Raw genomic sequence first — 17,898 nt, forward strand, 5'->3', positions numbered from 1 at the left:
TGCAAGCAACGCACCTTCCGTTAAAAATACCAATTTCTAAAGAAGCATGAATTCAAAACATAAATATTCATAGTACAATTAATTCAGACATTATAAATAGACAGATAAACTAAATCTCTAACTTTTAAGAAGAACCTATTCATACCTTATACCTCCTAACTCTTTGTTCTTCACTCACTCACTTCTATCAATTTCTCTCCCCTGGCTTTCTCTCTAAATATACCATAAGTCTGCTTTTCTCTGTATTGTACTAACTTTATTTCTCTACAAGCTGGCTAGCATACCTCTAAATATTAAATCATTATCATATAACTTGTATCTATTTTAAATCAATGTTTTCATATTATGTCTAATTTGGTATAATTATTTAAACTGTACTTGTTTTTATATTATTTTTAAGGACTGTAAAATTATTGGTCTTAAATGTTTTGCAATACTTTGGAGCTTTTCTTCCCGAGTGTTCAAGGAAAATGGGCTCCTACCCAGTCAGACTTTCTCAGTAATCAAATGTCAATAAACAAACAAATAAATACTAACAATTTGTAAATTCATGTTAATAACTCTATGTAGCGATTATCAAATGACTGAATTAAAAGTAAGCTTGATTTGGAAGTCTCAAACCATCATCCTGACTTCTTGAAATCTAATATTTGGTCACATGATTGGGTATTGCAGGTTGTGATGGAGTGCAACAGTTTTCATGTCAGCTAAGACTTATCACTTATGTCTAATCTAGGTGCAATCCATCTGTAAAGCTGATCCTACAGTATACTGACATACAGTATATAGCACAATGTATGGTTGTAGTGCTGAGAAGTGAAGCAGTGCTGATACTACTATGTCTACCCTGCTCCTTAACAGACACAATAATCAGAACTCTAAAACTGCATTTATTTATATTTATCCTTTGTTGACTAGGTTAGTAGCCTCTGTTCAGGGGAGACCTGAAGTGTTATTTATAGTATTAGGGGAAATTTGACCAGGGCATCAGGAAACTTGCTTCCTCTTTTCAATAGTTGCCATGGGATCTTTTACATACACCTGAGGTATCACCAGCTTAAGCATATGGGGGCTCATTTTAACACCTCATCTGAAGGGCAACATAACCAGGAATTCAGCACCCACCTTGTGCTACACTGCAGTGTCAGTAATTGACCTACCTTGTGTGGGAATAGAACCAGCAACCTTTTGTACCAAAGACAAGTATGCTACCTGTTGTGCTTCTAACACTGCTAACTGTCGTCTGAAGAATAAAAGATCACTGGTAATCCAATTAGACAGAAAAAATTTGGATCATGGCTAAAGGACCTTATCAGGAAATTATAACCTGAATCCTAGAGATACATGTGCTATGACAAAAGCAAGTTAACAGAATCATAGGAAGTTACTAGGCTCTTGGCCCTGAGGCCCTTATAAGCCTAGAGTTTAGCCCATGCATAGACAAATCAGAACTCGATGCTCCTGTCCAGCAGGGACATGGGTGGAATCCCAGGGATGTAGTTTTTATGGGTCTATGTCATAACATCGAAGTGTCAAAACTTCAAATGTTATAACATCAAACCTGAAACATCGAAAGCTGAGAATATCGAAGCCACAGAACATTGAATTCTTTCCCAGGGGAAAGAATTGGGTGGGCCATTTCCGCGACTTCACTATTTCCTCCACTGTGGTGCGATCTCGGAGTTGGTATATTTAAGTAGGGGGGTGTGGGGGGGGGCATAGTTTATAGTGTTTGTGTGTTTTGTGTTGTGTACTGGAACAGCAATTATTTTTCCCTGGGAAAAAAAATCACTGTTCTCAGTCTTCGAGGTTTTTAGCTTTCAGTGTTTCAGGTTCGATGTTATAACTTTCAAAGTTTTTACACTTCGATGTTATGATATAGACCCATTTTCTAGTTATCCAGATTGCGCTTAAACAGGGGTAAAGAAGTACTCTGCTTGATGTGGAGAGGGAGTCTATGCCAGAGATGGGGGAGTCTCTGGGACACAAATCTGTCCCGTTAGCAAGTCCTATTGATGTCACAGACCAGGTTGAGGCCATGTTTGCGGGTTACGCGAGTGGAGCTTGACTTGCAGGTATGCAGCAGTCCCATCAAGTCAGGTTCTCAGATTGCCTTCTATGCCAGACAGAGGTCACCTCTGAGGAGTATGTATGAAACAGATTACAGGGATAGGGCTTTTAGCCTATCTGTATATGGTAGATTTTTGAGGCCCTGGATTTTCCTGGTGAGGAACCTCTGTGGTCTCTCCCACTGCTGCATGTGCTTTGTGAATTACATGTCAAATGGGGTATTCTACTCAATAATGGGCCTTATATGGGAAGAATACAGTGATGTTATGACCTCCTTGTCCATGGATGAGATTCCCTTACTTATGAGGTGGGCCATGTAGAAAGCTTTCCATACAATGGAAGCAACATGGTGGTCAAAAGTCAGGCTGCTATCAATCTGGGTGCCCAAATCCTTCACGACTGACTGCTTGCTTAGAACATTGTTGTTAATGTTATCATTTGTGGGGATCTCTCTCTCCCCAAAGGGGATGATGATGCATTTTTTCTAGTCAGCTTGAGGCCATGTTTCTGGCACCAGTCATTTGTTTGGGTGAGACCCTCTTGGAGGATGTCCACGTCACTAAGGGAATTGATGACAGCTCCCAACTTGCAGTCATCTGCAAACGTGGTCAGCTATAGCCCACTGGTTTTGGCCTGTACCTCAGAAAAGTATATCTGAAATAACAGAGGCCCCAAGACCAAACCCTGGGGTACGCCACTCGATACAGGTCTACTGCTTGACGTGGCTTCCCCTATTTTGACTAGGTGGGTTCTATCAGTGAGCCAGTTGGCTACCTCTCTGGTAACATATGGATTGATGCCTATGTGAGAGAGTTTACCTGTTATTCCCGAGTGAGGAATAGTGTCGAAGGCTTTGGCCAGGTCAAGGTAGGTGGTGTGCACGGTCTTCCCCTCATCCATGGTTTTGGTGACTGTCTCAAAAAAAGCTGACCAAATTTAACAGATATAGCATCCCCTTAACGAAGCCAAACTGTGTGGGATGGAGTGCTTGGAGGTTGCCAATTCCTTGTTAATGAGGTCCATGATAATCCGTTCCATGGTCATGCAGATCAGGCTAGTTAGGCTGATAGGTCTATAATTTCCCAGATCAGTGGACACTCCACCTTTATGTAAAGGGATGACAGTGGCTGTCCTCCACTCAGCTGGGACAAAACTGGTATTCAGGCTTTGGTTGAATATGGCACCCAATGGTGCTGCAACTTCCTGCCTGAGTTCATGTAGGATGCAGCCTGGGATGTTATCAGGTCCCATAGAGGCTGTATTTTTTTCTTTGAGAGAGCAGTGATGACCTAGGGGGCAGGTACTGGGAATGTCCTGATTTACTGATGGGGGGACAGAGGGGTGAAATTTCACTGAATCTGTCAGCCAGCAAGTTTGCTATATCTACGGCATTTGTATATGTGGTGTCCTTGACCACCAGTTCTGAACAGATCTGATTGCTACCTTTGAGATTACGACATATGTGAAGAAGACCTTATGATTGTCTCTAGTAAATGTGGCCAATTTGGACTCGAAGTTTGCTTTGGAGGATTTCACTAGTGCTCTTATTTGCATGTTTAGGCTAAGGAGAGATTGCTTCCAATTGGGCACCTGCTCCTTCTTGGTCCTGGACAGCAATTTTTTTTCTTTTGCTATATAGTTGATTTATTGCAGATGTCCACCAGAAAGGTTTACTCTTCCTTGAGGAGGATAATTTAGTCCTGTTAGGTATTCCTGATTCCAGGGTGGCCACAGTGGTGCAGCGGTTAGTGTTGCCACCTCACAGCAAGAGGTTCTCTGGTTTGATTCTCGGCTGGTGTGCCTTCTGTGTGGAGTCTGCATGTCCTCCCTGTGGTCGCTTGCATTTCCTCTGGGTGATCCAGTTTCCTCCCACATCCCAAAGACATACTGTAGGTGGATTGGACACTCCAAACTGGCCCTAGGTGTGAGTGTGTGCATGCATGTGCCTTCTGTGGAAGGTTGGGCGCTGGGCTGGCACCTCGGCACTGTGAAACTCCATTGCCAATTATGAGCGGACAGGTGATCTGCTGTGGCGACCCCTAACCAGGAAAAAGCCGAAAGAAGAAAAAGAAGGTATTCCTGATTCCATGCATCTATACAAAATGTTCGTATAGTAATTTGGTGTAGTTTTGGATACTGGTGCCAGTTCCTAGAGGGGGGGGGGGCTGTGAAGCTGTTTACACCATCCCTCAGGAGGCTGTAATCAGCTCTGGAGAAGTTTTTTTGATTGACCCTAGCTAGAGGGGGGTTGGGGGAGATGGTGACTTCGAACGTGACCATTTTATGGTTGGCTCTTACAAGGGAGGATGATACAGCAGGGATGCTGGAGTGGTTACTCATGCTGGTTAATACCAAGTCTAAGATATTATCACCTCTTGTGGGGGTATCAAATATCTGTTCCAAAGCATTTGCATTGACAAAATTGAGGAATCTCTGGGCATTTGTGTTCTGGCAAGAGTAGTTCTTCCAGTCTATGTTTGGTGTCCTTGACCAGGATCAGGGTAAAAGGTTGAAGCTTGATAGATTTGAAGAGGTCTAGATAGGCAGTTTGGGCATCTTGGGTCAAATTTGGGGGCTGGTAGCTATCTATAATTTATGTAAGGATCTTGTCAATACTTTACTGGACCTGCAGCTTCTCCTGTACGTCATACTGCTGACCAGCCTGGAGCTGTCTATGTCTTTAATACATAATGAAACTCCACCTCCTTTGGCTTTACTACCCACAGTTTGAGGTCTGAATGTATGATAGGATGAGTAACCAGGTAAGGCTGGGGTGCTCTCCACAGCTTTGAAACAGGTTTCTGTTACTGCACAGATGTCAGCATTTTCCAGGGTTAGGAATGCTTGCAATGAGTGCAGTTTCATGTTTAGACTCCTAGCACGACCGTTATTTTGTGTTTTGTTGAAATATTTATTTTGGTAATTTTAACTTCATCATTTTCCCTAAAAAAGGGACTATAGGGGAGGCAAGAGCCTTTGCCAGAATCCTGAAGCCCAGGAGAGAGAGAGAGAGAGAGATGCAGGGCATCTCTGGCAAAGCATCGTGGTCTGTCGATCATATCTTCCCAGGCTGTCAGGTACTGGATCCCCCTGGAATAACACCAGAAACTAAGCCAATTGTTAAAGTCAATCATTTTCTGTTTGCATTCAGGCATCATTCTGGGTGACGATAGAATGCTGCTTAAGGCTATGCCTGGGACACATATTTAGCGAGTTCAATTATATATCTCTTCATATAGTCTAGGGAGGTATGTCTCAAGTCATTCATACCAACATGGACTATGACAGAGTCATAACAGTACATGTTGTTGAGAGACTTGAGCGCAAGTATGATATGGTGGATTCTGGCCCCTGACAGACAACTAACCATGACCTTTTCCTTATCCAGCCTGGTGAGAGGCACATCTGTATGCCTCACAACGGAGTCACCTATGACTAATATGTTGGGTTTATAGTTAAGCCTTAGTGGTTGTGAGAGACAGGTGTGTGAAGTATGCATGGTATGTGGTGTGGAGGGCTGTGGAGATTGCATGTGGTACCCATGAACTGCAACATAGGCGGTAGTATACTTACACCGAAAGTGTGATAAGAGACCTTGGGACACAGGTGGACAGTTGCCTCTCCTTTGATAATCACATCGCCACATTAGTCAGGAAATCCTTCTATGTGGCACACCTCATCACAAAATGTTTCTCATCCAGAAAAAAAGAGGTCATTGTTCTCATCTACTCATCACTCATTAGACCCATTATAGAGTACAATGCCCCTTTTGGTATGTACCTCACAAGACATCTACAACAACTGGAAAGGCCACAGAAATACCTCACAAAGAGGATTACCGGCCTCAAACAGATGCCCTACGCAGACCGTCTAAAAAAACTCCAGTTTTACTCTGTCGCATATCGCCTACTCAGAGGTGATCTCTGCCTAACATAAAAAGCTATGTCAAACCCAGAGCTGTTGGACATGCTCCACTTAAAGAAATCCCAATCCCTCCCAGCTAAACGCTCTAGGGACCTAAACCTTGTCCCCACAATAAATAGAACATGCTGGAGGGATAGATTACTGTCCCAGAGACTTCCCATACTCTGGAATAAACTACCTATTTATATCAAACAAAGCTCCTCTTTAGCACTCTTCAAGAAAAATCTTGATGATCAGATGGGAAATAGGAAATTCACCCCGGGGAATCATCTCTGTGGCTCTGCTCGACAGCGGCACAGGAAAATAATTTTTTTGGGTGGCAAAAGCCAGGGTACCTTTTTGGCTGGGCTTGTATAGGCCCCAGGGCCGATAGCCTAATACCTACCTATGAAACTATGAACAGAGGTTATAGATAGTATCCATTCAGTACACATGGTGTATGTTGACCAGGGAAAGGCCTTCAACACCATGTCCCATGCTGGCATCATACAAAAGCTAATTTTAAAATTGACCCATATGTGGTGAGATGGATAGCAAACTGACCGAAAGACAGAACCCACACAGTGTGAGGTACAGGAACCTTATCAGAATGTATGAAAGTGACCAGTGGTGTCCTTTATTGCTCAGTGCTGGGATAGCTCCTTTTTGGTATTTACTTCTCAGCTCTCCAATTGGATAGACAAGACCTCTGGCTAACAATGTTTGCAGATGACTACAAACTGGAGGTTGTTGTTAAGTCACCCTATGGCACCCAAATACTCCTGAATGAACTCTCTCTATAATAAGCCCTTAGTGTTCTAAAATTGTCTCAAACTAAATGTTAAAAAGTGTAGTATCATTTTTTTTTTTGTGGACAACCCACCACTTCTTTCTTCTTCTTTCGGCTTTTCCCAGTTAGGGGTCACCACAGCAGATCATCTGTCCGCTCATGATTGGCAGTGGAGTTTTATGGTGTCGAGTTGCCAGCCCAGTGCCCAACCTTCCACAGAAGGCACACACACATGCGCACACTCACACCTAGGGCCAATTTAGAGAGTGTCCAATCCACCTACTGCATGTCTTTGGGATGTGGGAGGAAACCGGAGCCCCCAGAGGAAACCCACACGACCACAGGGAGGACATGCAGACTCCGCACAAAAGGCACCCCAGCCAAGAATCGAACCAGAGAACCTCTTGCTGTGAGGCGGCAACACTAGCTGCTGCACCACCACAGCCTCCCGTCGACAACCCACCACTACAAAATGAAATTTTGTCAAGTACCTAGGAACGTGGGCTAATAGCTTCCTCTCTTTTGATGATCACATAACAATGGTTGTCAGGAAATCTATTTATTTACTCCATCTAACTACCAAAATAATATCATCACATTCTAAAGAGTAATCACTCCCTTATACTAAGCACTGACTGATCAGGACGATTATCAAGTACAATGCCCCCTTAGGCAGATTTCTAATTAATCATATCAAACAAATAGCAAGACCCCAAAACTTCCTAAGCAAAATGAACACAAGCCTAAAGTCTCTGAGATACCAAGATGGGCTGGAATCTCTACCCTTTACTCAGTGCCATACAGATTTTTGATGGGGGAGATCTCTGTCGTACTTGCTGCACATTAGAAGACTCAGTTGACCTGGACCTTCTGTTTCTCTGCAAGTCCAATATCTCTCCCAATACTAGCACCAGGAACCTAAATCTTCACCAACAGATAAATACAGTACAGTGTAAAGCAGCGCCTCCCAAACCTTCGGAATTGACTTCCCCTACATGCTAGCAGTGTGATTCACTATCTTACTTTAAATGTAAACTAGATGACTGGATGGGTATCCACAAATTTACTCTAGGTCTGACAGGAATGACCCTCTGGGAGAAAGGAGGTGCTGCATCAGGGAGAGTACTGGTTAATGCATGAATGGTCATAAGACTCATTCGTCTTGGAATATCTATGAATCTAAACGGTTTTTATGGCTTACTCCCATAGCATGTCAGGAAATCTCTGCCTACCCCCATAATGATCCTGAATAGCATAAACTGGGTCTAAGGGAATGAACGCATAAGTACTGCAACAGGATTGCCACCAGTAAGTCAATCTAGCTTCAGTGTGAAATGTACCCTTGTGGAAAATTCTACCTAAAACAAGTTATTAGGATAGCCAAAGCCTATCCTGATACTCTGTGGGTGAAAGGCAAGAAGCGTGCAGGTCTGTGACAGCTTATGATAGTCAAACACAAACTTTACTTGTAGAAAGTATGTACATGAATGTAGTCTCTTATTGTACCTGTATAAATTGTTGTCTTTACTGGTCTTTATCCCAGGTTGTGGCTGAAGAGGCTCAATAGACCATTCTACTTACCTGGTAAAAAACAGTAAAAAATAAATTAACTGTCCAGGGTTTTGCCTCATATTTTTGCCCTTTTCCTCATAAAATGTTTGATTTTCTGGTAAATCACTCAAAATCATACCTCCCAACTTGCCAGAATTTCCAGGATTACTGCATCATGTTTTTGCTGTATTCCTCACAAAATTTGTGATTTCTAGCAAGTGATTAAGTCCGAGAGTTGATATACTTCAGAAAATCCATGCAAATCCAAAACCAGTAATTCTAGCAGTTTTCTAAGTTTATAAGAACAATATTTTAAATCTGTTCCAGATTTGGCCTTTTATCCCTTCTTTACTTTTGGCTTTTTCCAGAATTCAAAAGTTTAGAAGTATGCTAAGGATTATAGTCAATCAATATTGTCAGACATTAAAGTTTCATATTTCTACTGTTCCAAAAATGCATGTTGATGCAGAACCTGCTCTATTGCATTTTTAGATTAATTATAAATATTTAAAATTGTCCTGGGTGTTGAGTTTTCTTTCCTAGTGTTCTTTTTGGCTTTGTCTAAAATTTCTAAGGAAAACTTGATTGGTATACCTCAAAAAAAAAAAAAAAAAAACTTGCACAAGCTTTTTTGTAGTAACTGTAAATTGTAAGTGCAGGCAGCCAAAGGAAGACAATTTATTAATTACATCATCTTTTTCCAGCTTCCTAAACTTGCAGTCACCTCAAAAATGCTGGTGTGAATGTAGCCATGTAATTGCTATGCCAGCAGCAGTTTCAGGGCACACCGGGCAACTCTCAGTCCCCCTTGTCCCATGGTTCCAGCTCCCATGGATACAGCATCATTCTCAGAAATATTATAGTATTATATTATATTCCTACCTTCACAACTGCTTGGATTTTCTCTGGATTAGGATTTCTGAGCTTCTTATGTCACAGTCTCCACAACTTAAATAAAAGCACATTTAAAATTAGAATGAAAAGTCTGAAATACATGGATCATACTATGAAATAAGAAGCTCAGAAATCCTACTCCACAGAAAATCCAAACAATGGCGCAGCTGTCCAGGCCAGAAGATAAGCAGACACTACTGAAATTTCTGGGAGAGATGTAGTATCTTACAAAGTTTGTATTTAATATGTCTGGGACAAATATGCTTCTAAAAAGCTGTTGCTGTAAGATACAGGCTGAGAGCAGAGTTATGAACAAAAAATGAGTTTTGAATTGGTCAGGAAATTATTTTATATTATTTTTTATGCACCTGCTGCCGACCCACCATTAACATCCCATGGCAAATTGGACCATTTGTTCTCTGTGTACGGCAGGAGTTAATCAACCTTTCTGCTTCTAGCATATGGGCCCAGTACTGGTCATGCAACCTACCGTGTATGTCAGTACAGCAGTGGGCCTCACTGCCCTCCATTCCCAGCCCAGGATATGTAAGCCAACCTAGGCTTCTCATTGCCACCTCCCCCCCCCTTTTTTTTTTTTTCAATTTGTTAACCAGGTAAATGAACTGGTCCAAAGACCCTTTTCAGCCATGACACAGGCCAAATGTAGAAACAGAAATGCATACAGAAAAAGGAATACTTCCATTTACTAGAGAACTAAAAGCTGGTATAAACTTTACACATGAACATATCCATCTAGTACATAATAAATAAGGAAATGTAAGCTTTATATATTTTAAATATACATAGTACATGAGCAGTAATAGTACACACTGCAGAATTGAAACAAATAAGGTCAAAAACAATGCGAGCTGCACATAATTACAGTATAAGACCAATAAACAATAATAAACAGTGGATTACAGAGTTGCTTATGTATATACAAGATATATTGGCTGTTCAGGCAGCTGAAGGTATAAGAACGTTTTTTGTGAAAGAAAAAGTACTTTGACAGCTGATAGGTTACCTATTATCCATTATCATTAAAGCATACACATGTATTTGACAAGGCTAGATAAAACTTGAGTGTATTTTTTTAAAAGATAAGAGGTCAGTACATTTTGTTTTATTTTTTCTGGAGTGCTATTCCAGTAGGCAGGTACCATTTTGGAAAGGCTCTTTCAGTAGATGCTATCCTGAAGGGAGGTCCTGCAAGCTATAGATCAGTATTGCTCATGACACAGTATGTGTTATGCATTGAAGTAAGATAGTTTTTAATGGTGGGCAGTAGCAATTGTTAAGCAACTTGTAGATGAATGTGCTTAAGAGTAAGGTGACCCTGGTTTGGACAGTAAGCCAGGTGAAAGTAGAGACAGTGTGACAGATGTGGTCCTTAAAGCTAGCCAGGTGGATGAATCTTAGTATTTGTAATTTTTAGTATGTAAATATTTTGAGTAGAGTAAAGGGAAAATAGGAAGTGCATATTCCGGCCTAGAAATTAGAACACCTTTTACTATTTATTATTATTATTATTATTATTATTATTATTATTATTATTATTATTACTATTATTATGAATGGGGAAGTCAGACTGGGCATAACTCATTTTCAGTAGAGGCCCAGATAGAAAAGCAGAAGCTCCAACAGAGTTAACATTTTTGTATGCTTTATAACAGGAATACAACAGAGATAACATGAGCAGCTTCCCTGCCCCCCGTAGAGGTGGTTACTGACTTGAAACTGTAGTTTTATTGGCCACTAGGGGTCATTTCCATAACTCCTTCATCTTCCTCTCTTAAAACCTAGTTGCCTTGTGGTTTGAGCGTCTTTTCAGGCTTGTTGGCTGTTGGTGAAGCACCCTCCAAGAGGAAAAAACGCTGAGAGAAGAAGGGAGCCACTTTTGAGATTTTAAGTATTTTTTCTCTGTTTATTTGCTACGTTTTTCTGCATAGCTGCCTAGCTTGAGCATTTTCTGGCTTGTTAAACTTGATTTCTGTATTAGTAGCTGTATTTAGAGCACAACCAAACGCTGTTTGCTGAATTTCCTGTTTGCACTTAATTTTAAATCGTTTTTTTCTTAAAACTTGCATATTTTCTGTCCTTGACCTAGCACTCTTGTGTGGGGTCATTTACTGCACTGTTATAACTTGATATTACTTGTAAACCTCTGCTATCTCTGTAAAAACCAAACACAATAATAAAATCTTGCTTTTTTCCCACTTTTCTGAGAGTTAAAAAAGTTCAGTTACAGGCTTGCTGTTCCTGAACTGTTTGAAAGTTTCTGTGAGGCCATTTTTGCTTGGGCTGAAGGAGGGTCTCTGTGTTCATCAGTGGCAGTGACTAACATTGAGCAGCTTCCCTGCCCCCCGTAGAGGTGGTTACTGACTTGAAACTGTAGTTTTATTGGCCACTAGGGGTCATTTCCATAACTCCTTCATCTTCCTCTCTTAAAACCCCTTAAAACGCTTTAACGTGCTTTAGCGCGGAGTTGCCACTAGAGCAGCATCAGGCAGCGCCGGTTAAACAAGGTTAAACTCTTTCTGGCTCCAGAAAGTCTGTTCTTCAATTTTTCCCTTAGAACTGCTCTGTTAGGAACCTAAACAGTTTACACCTACACTAAAAAGTGCAGCACTTGTTCCAAATAGCTTTTTCTTTCCAAAAAGCTCACCACTTGTCTTATAAGCATATCCCTTGTCTTATAAGCATTCTCTTTGCAGGTCAAGCACTCCTATATTATACAAATCTCTCACTAGCAAAACCCCCCAGGAGTGCCCACTTCCCTGCTAAGCCCACTACTTTTCTGTCTCATACCAACTCATAATTCTTTCTAGCATGTCGAAGGGTCAGATGCTGGTGTCCTCTCCTGCCCATTTGGTGAATCTGGGAATTCTGAGACAATGTTACAATTGCCTCATGTACACGGACAACCATCTCCTCCTCCCATGTAACACTAACACTTGAGAGAGATGCAGCTATTTAGCCAGACTGGAGGCTGAGCTCTCTCAACTCAGGACTGGCAAGACCAGGCAGGAGGAGAAGGCAACTACACACACCACAATACCAGTCTCACATAACTCAACCACACCACTGAATCAAACACATAAACACACTAAGACATACTCGGAGGCTCTGAGTAAAAATTTACCTAAACAGCAGAGGTCTCCAAAGCAGACACCCAAGCAACTGCAAACTCAATACACCACACAAACAACACATAAACAACAAAATCAGTGTACAAAGCAGTCACTGCCCTTAAGGCCAAATACAACACCAAACATACTTGTCATAGGTGACTCCATAGTCAGACACACTGACGTCCCGCTCACCAGACTGAGTAAGGAGAAGGTCACAGTAAGCTGCCTGTCGGGCGCTAGAATCTGCCACATAACACAAGCACTCAGGTCTCTCAACAGCAGGTACAAGTACGACTCAGTCATTGTCCACGCTGGTGTCAATGACCTGAGACGTACCTCCTTGGACTACATGAAAAGAGACATTGAGGAGCTCTCTGATTATGTAGCCCAGGCAGGTATGACCCTGACCTTGAGCAGTATCCTACCTTCACCTAGAATGATGCCACAATACAGTGATAAGATGATCAGCTTTAATAATTGGCTTAAATTCTGGTGTCATTCAAAGGGGATCCAATGTCTGTCTGCCTGGGATGACATGCTGGACAAGCCACGCTGCTTTCCAAGGGATGGCTTGCACCTGTCACCCCTAGGCTTCCGGATATTGGCAAAGGCTCTTGCCACCCCCATAGTGCCTTTTTTAGGCAAGGCTCAAATTCTAAACCTACCACCCTAGAACACAAAAAAGTAAAAAAACTAAGGGTAATACTGCTCAATGCCAGAAGTCTCAATCTCAAGATGCACGCACTCGAGGCCCTTCTCAGTATGGAGAACATCGATGTCTGTGCTGTGACAGAAACCTGGTTCAAGGCTCTTGAGAGCACCCCAGCACTAGCAGGTTTCACCTCATATCATGCGTTCTGGCCCCAAAATCCGGACAACACCAAGAAAGGAGGGGTGTCCATATTCATAAAGGACACCCACACCTCAAGGTTGGTGGCAACGCACGATGCATCGGAGACCATCCAGGTGCAATTAACCATAGGCAAGACTGCTCTGCAATTTGTAGCATGTTACAGGCCACCCTCTCAAACTCAGGAACCTCACATGGCCTTCCTGAAAACAATGGAGGGGATAAATGTATCTCCAAACACCATCATACTAGGTGACTTCAACTACCCTAATATAGACTGGGAACACTACTCAAGCCCAAACACTCTAGCCCAAAGGTTCCTGGAGTTCATAAACTCAAATGCCATGGAACAACTAGTCACCATCCCCACAAGAGGAGAAAACATACTTGATCTCATCATCACGAACATGGGATCACAATGTTCAACACCGGAAGTATACCCCTCACTGGTGAGATCAGATCATAAACTAATCTCGCTGGAGGTCCTCATCCTGCCCCCACCTGAAACAAAAAAGACCACAGTGAAAAACTTCTCAAAAGCCGACTTCACACTTCTAAAAACTAGTGTGGTCTCCTTTAAGGCCCCTGAGCCAGTGGTAAACATTACTCAAACCGCTGAATCACTTACAAATGCCTTCTACCAGCACCTACAGGACTGCATGGATCAGGCAATCCCAAACAAAACTAAGACTCTTTGTACCAAAGGCAAGCATCCAGTCTGGTGGACCCCAGCCATAAACAAGCTCTACAACAAAAGGAGGAAGCTACTACAAGATAGAGCAAAATCCTTGAAAGGTAAGACACCTTTGATCATTATAAGTAAAAACTAAGAGCTCTCATAAAATCATCCAAGGCAAATTTTGAGAGAAAAATCGCCAAGGATTCAAAAGACAATCATAAGGCCTTCTTTAGCTATGTTAGAAACCTAGGAGGAAACTCCCAGATATGCTCAGAATTAGTTCAAAATGATGTGAAGATTACTGAACCTACACACATTGCCAACATACTGGCTGACAGGTTCAGTGCAAACTTCTCCCTCCCCAAACGGAGAGATATCTATACCAGAGGATTGTAGCCCCCAAACATCTCCAACGCCCAGGTGAGAACTGCTCTCTCCAAAGCAAAAACACAGCATCCATGGGACCGGATGGTGTCCCCGGCTGTGTGCTCCATGAACTCAATGAGGAATTAAACCCGCAGTTAGGACAGCTGTTTAATCTTAGCCTCACCTCAGGATACGTACCCAAGGAGTGGCGCACGGCGACTGTGGTCCCACTTCACAAGGGCGGTGCCTCCACCGACCCTGGAAATTACCGTCCCATTAGCTTGACAAGCCTTATCTGCAAAGCCATGGAGAGGATCATAATGGAACTCATAAATAAAGACATAGGGAACTTGCAGACTTTGGATCCAACCCAGTTTGGCTTTGTCAAAGGCAGATCATGCCTTTTAAACTTGGTTGACTTTTTCGAGACAGTCACCAAGGCCATTGATGAGGGAAAGGCAGTCCATACAGCCTACGGTATCATCAAAAAACTCATCAGCTTGAATGTAAACCCATACATCACAAGATGGGTTGCAAACTGGCTAAGTGACAGAACCCACAGGGTCAGAGTTGCTGGAGCCATGTCAGACTCAAAGCCTGTCACAAGTGGTGTCCCACAGGGCTCAGTCCTGGGTCCACTCTTGTTCGGCATCTACTTTTCTGAAGTACAAGCAAACACAGGAGGGTTATGGCTGACAAAGTTTGCAGATGACTGCAAACTGGGCGCCATAGTCGAAAACACATCTGACACAGATATCCTTCAGAAGGGCCTCACAGAAACGGATAACTGGTGCCAGAGCCATGGCCTAAAGTTAAATGCCAAGAAATGCATAGTCATACCCTTCGGGAAAAACAAGGTTACCCCTAGCTACCATATAGGTGGCAATCCACTGAGCACAGAAGAAGTCATCAGGGATCTGGGGACCCAGGTTGACAGTAGCCTTCGCTTGACACTCATGTTGCTAAAGTAGTTAGGAAAACCTTCTACATTGCCCACCTGATCATGAAGGGATTCACATCTAGATCAAGGGAGGTCATCGCCCCCTGTACTCATCACTCATTAGACCTATGATTGAGTACAATGCCCCATTCGGAATGTATCTGACCAGACACCCGCAGCAGCTGGAAAGGCCCCAAAAGTTCCTCACCAAAAGGATAAAGGGTCTCAAAATATGTCTTATGCTGCCCGACTGAAAGAACTCCAGCTCTATTCAGTCTCATACTGCTTGCTCAGAGGTGACCTGTGCCTGACATATAAGGCCATGTCAAACCCTGATTTGATGAATATGCTTCACCTCAAAATATCTAGATCCCTCAGAACCACAAGGGCGGAGACTTAAACCTTGACACGGTTATTAATAGAACATGCTGGAGGGACAGATTCATCACCCAGAGACTCCCTATGCTGTGGAACAAAATCCCGGTACATGTGAGGCAGAGCACCTCGCTGGCCTTGTTCAAGAGGAATCTTGACCAATGGATGGGGGATCGCAGATATACCCCAGGGATTACTTCAGTGTCACTGCTTGACAGAGGCACAGCAAAATAATAGGCATAGTTTTATTCAAACTAAAGGGGTGGCGAAAGCCAAATAACTATGGGCTAGGCTTATAAATGCTCTTGGGCAGATAGCCTAGTATGAACCTATGAACCTATATAGTAAGTAGAAATTAAATTAAAATAACATGGACATAGTACTAACTAAAATTAGGTTAAAATACATAGAGAAAAACACTGTTTGGAACAAACAGCTTGTTGCCTTCCTGTCCTGTGGAATAAGTGTGAGACTTTATAAGAGACTTTAAGCTAACAGAGAGCTTTATTTACAATTGTTTAAGTGTGGTGAAAGTTAAATTGTAGTCAAAATGAGTCCATGAAACTTTTGGTTTGATGCCCCAGGCATTGCTAAGCCACAGGGGTATGAGAAGACTGTTCCTGTATTTTCAAGGTATTGAGGCATGCTGAATAACATTAAATTGTTTTAGAGGTGTTTAACAGTAAATGGTTAGCATGTGACCAATTCCACAGTATCGAAATGTCATATTGTAATTCCTTTGTAAGGCTGTCAAGACTTTAGATGGCCTAGTTTTAAAAATATCATATGTGCAAAGAAGGTACTTTATATTAGAGAGATGTCAGAACATAACATTGACAAAAAGTGAGAAGAACAAAGGTCCTGGTGCTGACCTGGGGAGCACCTGTGAGTATTTCACCACTTGAAAAATATATTCCTGTAGTCAAAACTATACATGTGAGTTTAGTGAGATAATTTTTGAACCAGATTACAACTTTGGGATAGAATCCTGCACCAGCTAAATTATTAAGAAGCATTGTGTGATCCACCATTTCAAAAGCTTGCTTCAAATTCAGCAATATGGTAGCTGACAGAAGACCCTGAGACATTATTGTTATGGATTAAATTACTGGGTGTATAAAGTGTGATTTGGGACTGTGTTTTTGTATTTTGGTCAAAAGTCATGCTGTCTGTTTGTGAGAATATCCTGTTTGGAAATGTATTCTAAGATCTGACCAGAGATCAGCTTATTCTGGAGTTTAGTAAGAGGACAGTGATTAGCCATTCAGAGAAAGACTGCTGCTGATGAAGGAGATGACATGTTAGGAATGGGATTATTAAAGCATCCTTGAAGCTATGAGTGATAACACCAGAAGACAGACAGATATTACAAATGAAGGGCATAGGATCACAAAGAATTGGACTGCCAGTCCTCAGTATTTTTAGATGAATTATGTGGAAGTGAGGCTTATAGCTGCAGTTCATTTTAGCAAGTAGCTCCTTTACCCAAGTTTTAGAGATCCTTTGAAGTAAAAAGATTGGTATTCTAAGTACCTGTGTAAAGGTACTGAAGGAGTAGGGGTTGTATTTTATCTATGGTAGGAGAGTAGAAGAGATGGGATGTGAGGACTGGCCACATTATGTTTGATATTTCCTGTAGTTTCATTATCCAGAATGCTTCCTGTTATTTGCTTTGGAAATATTTTATTGTTACATGGATAGCAATGAGAGAGCTCCAGAATTGTTTAGGCTGTTTCAGTTTTTTTTTTGTTTACCTGGAGTTCCCTGAACTAGGTGATGCATGTTAATACTGAGTCTGGTCTCCAGGCATAGTTTCAGGTATTCATTTTGTTTATAGTTGCTGTTTAGGATCAGCTTTTCATTTTTTCCAAGTTGTGTCTCTAGAATTGATAATTTGGGTCAGGTCATGAGTCAGGATGAGCTAGGGCCTGGATTGGTCTCTAAATAATATCTTTATAAGTAGAAAGAGCCTGTCTGAAAAGGAGAAATAAGATTGAGAAAGGCTGATATGACGACATTGCCGTTATACTGAGGATTTGAGGTGTCCCAGAAACAATGTATTTGCCAGGTAAAAGCAGTAGTGCTGTTCTGCTGAAAGCCTCCTCACTTGACTGGGGAGGGCTTAAAACAGGTCTTGTCCTCTACGCAACAAATACAGAAGCTTGAGGAGTTCAGAAAGGCAAGAAGACTAGAAACGTGCTCTAGTTGCAGCCCAACCTCTATAACAAAAGTGTACAATCTCCCTTCGGTGGATTGACGCCCTGTAATTTAATAGGCTGTGCTATTTTGTACAGGCAAAAGCTGCCAATGCTAGTTTAGTAGGCTGCACTTCAGCTTTATAATGGGCGA

General features: G+C 42.0%; 1 protein-coding gene across 5 annotated transcripts in view; it reads left to right on the forward strand.

The window, feature by feature from the left end:
- The window catches only part of LOC122811371 (tenascin-like), a 641,082-nt gene that overhangs the window by 545,522 nt on the left and 77,662 nt on the right, over positions 1-17,898 (forward strand). The window lies entirely within an intron of this gene.

The sequence above is a fragment of the Protopterus annectens genome, chromosome 9.part0, assembly GCF_019279795.1.
Source record: "Protopterus annectens isolate FY-2018-M chromosome 9.part0, PAN1.0, whole genome shotgun sequence".
Taxonomy (NCBI): Eukaryota; Metazoa; Chordata; order Ceratodontiformes; family Protopteridae; genus Protopterus; species Protopterus annectens.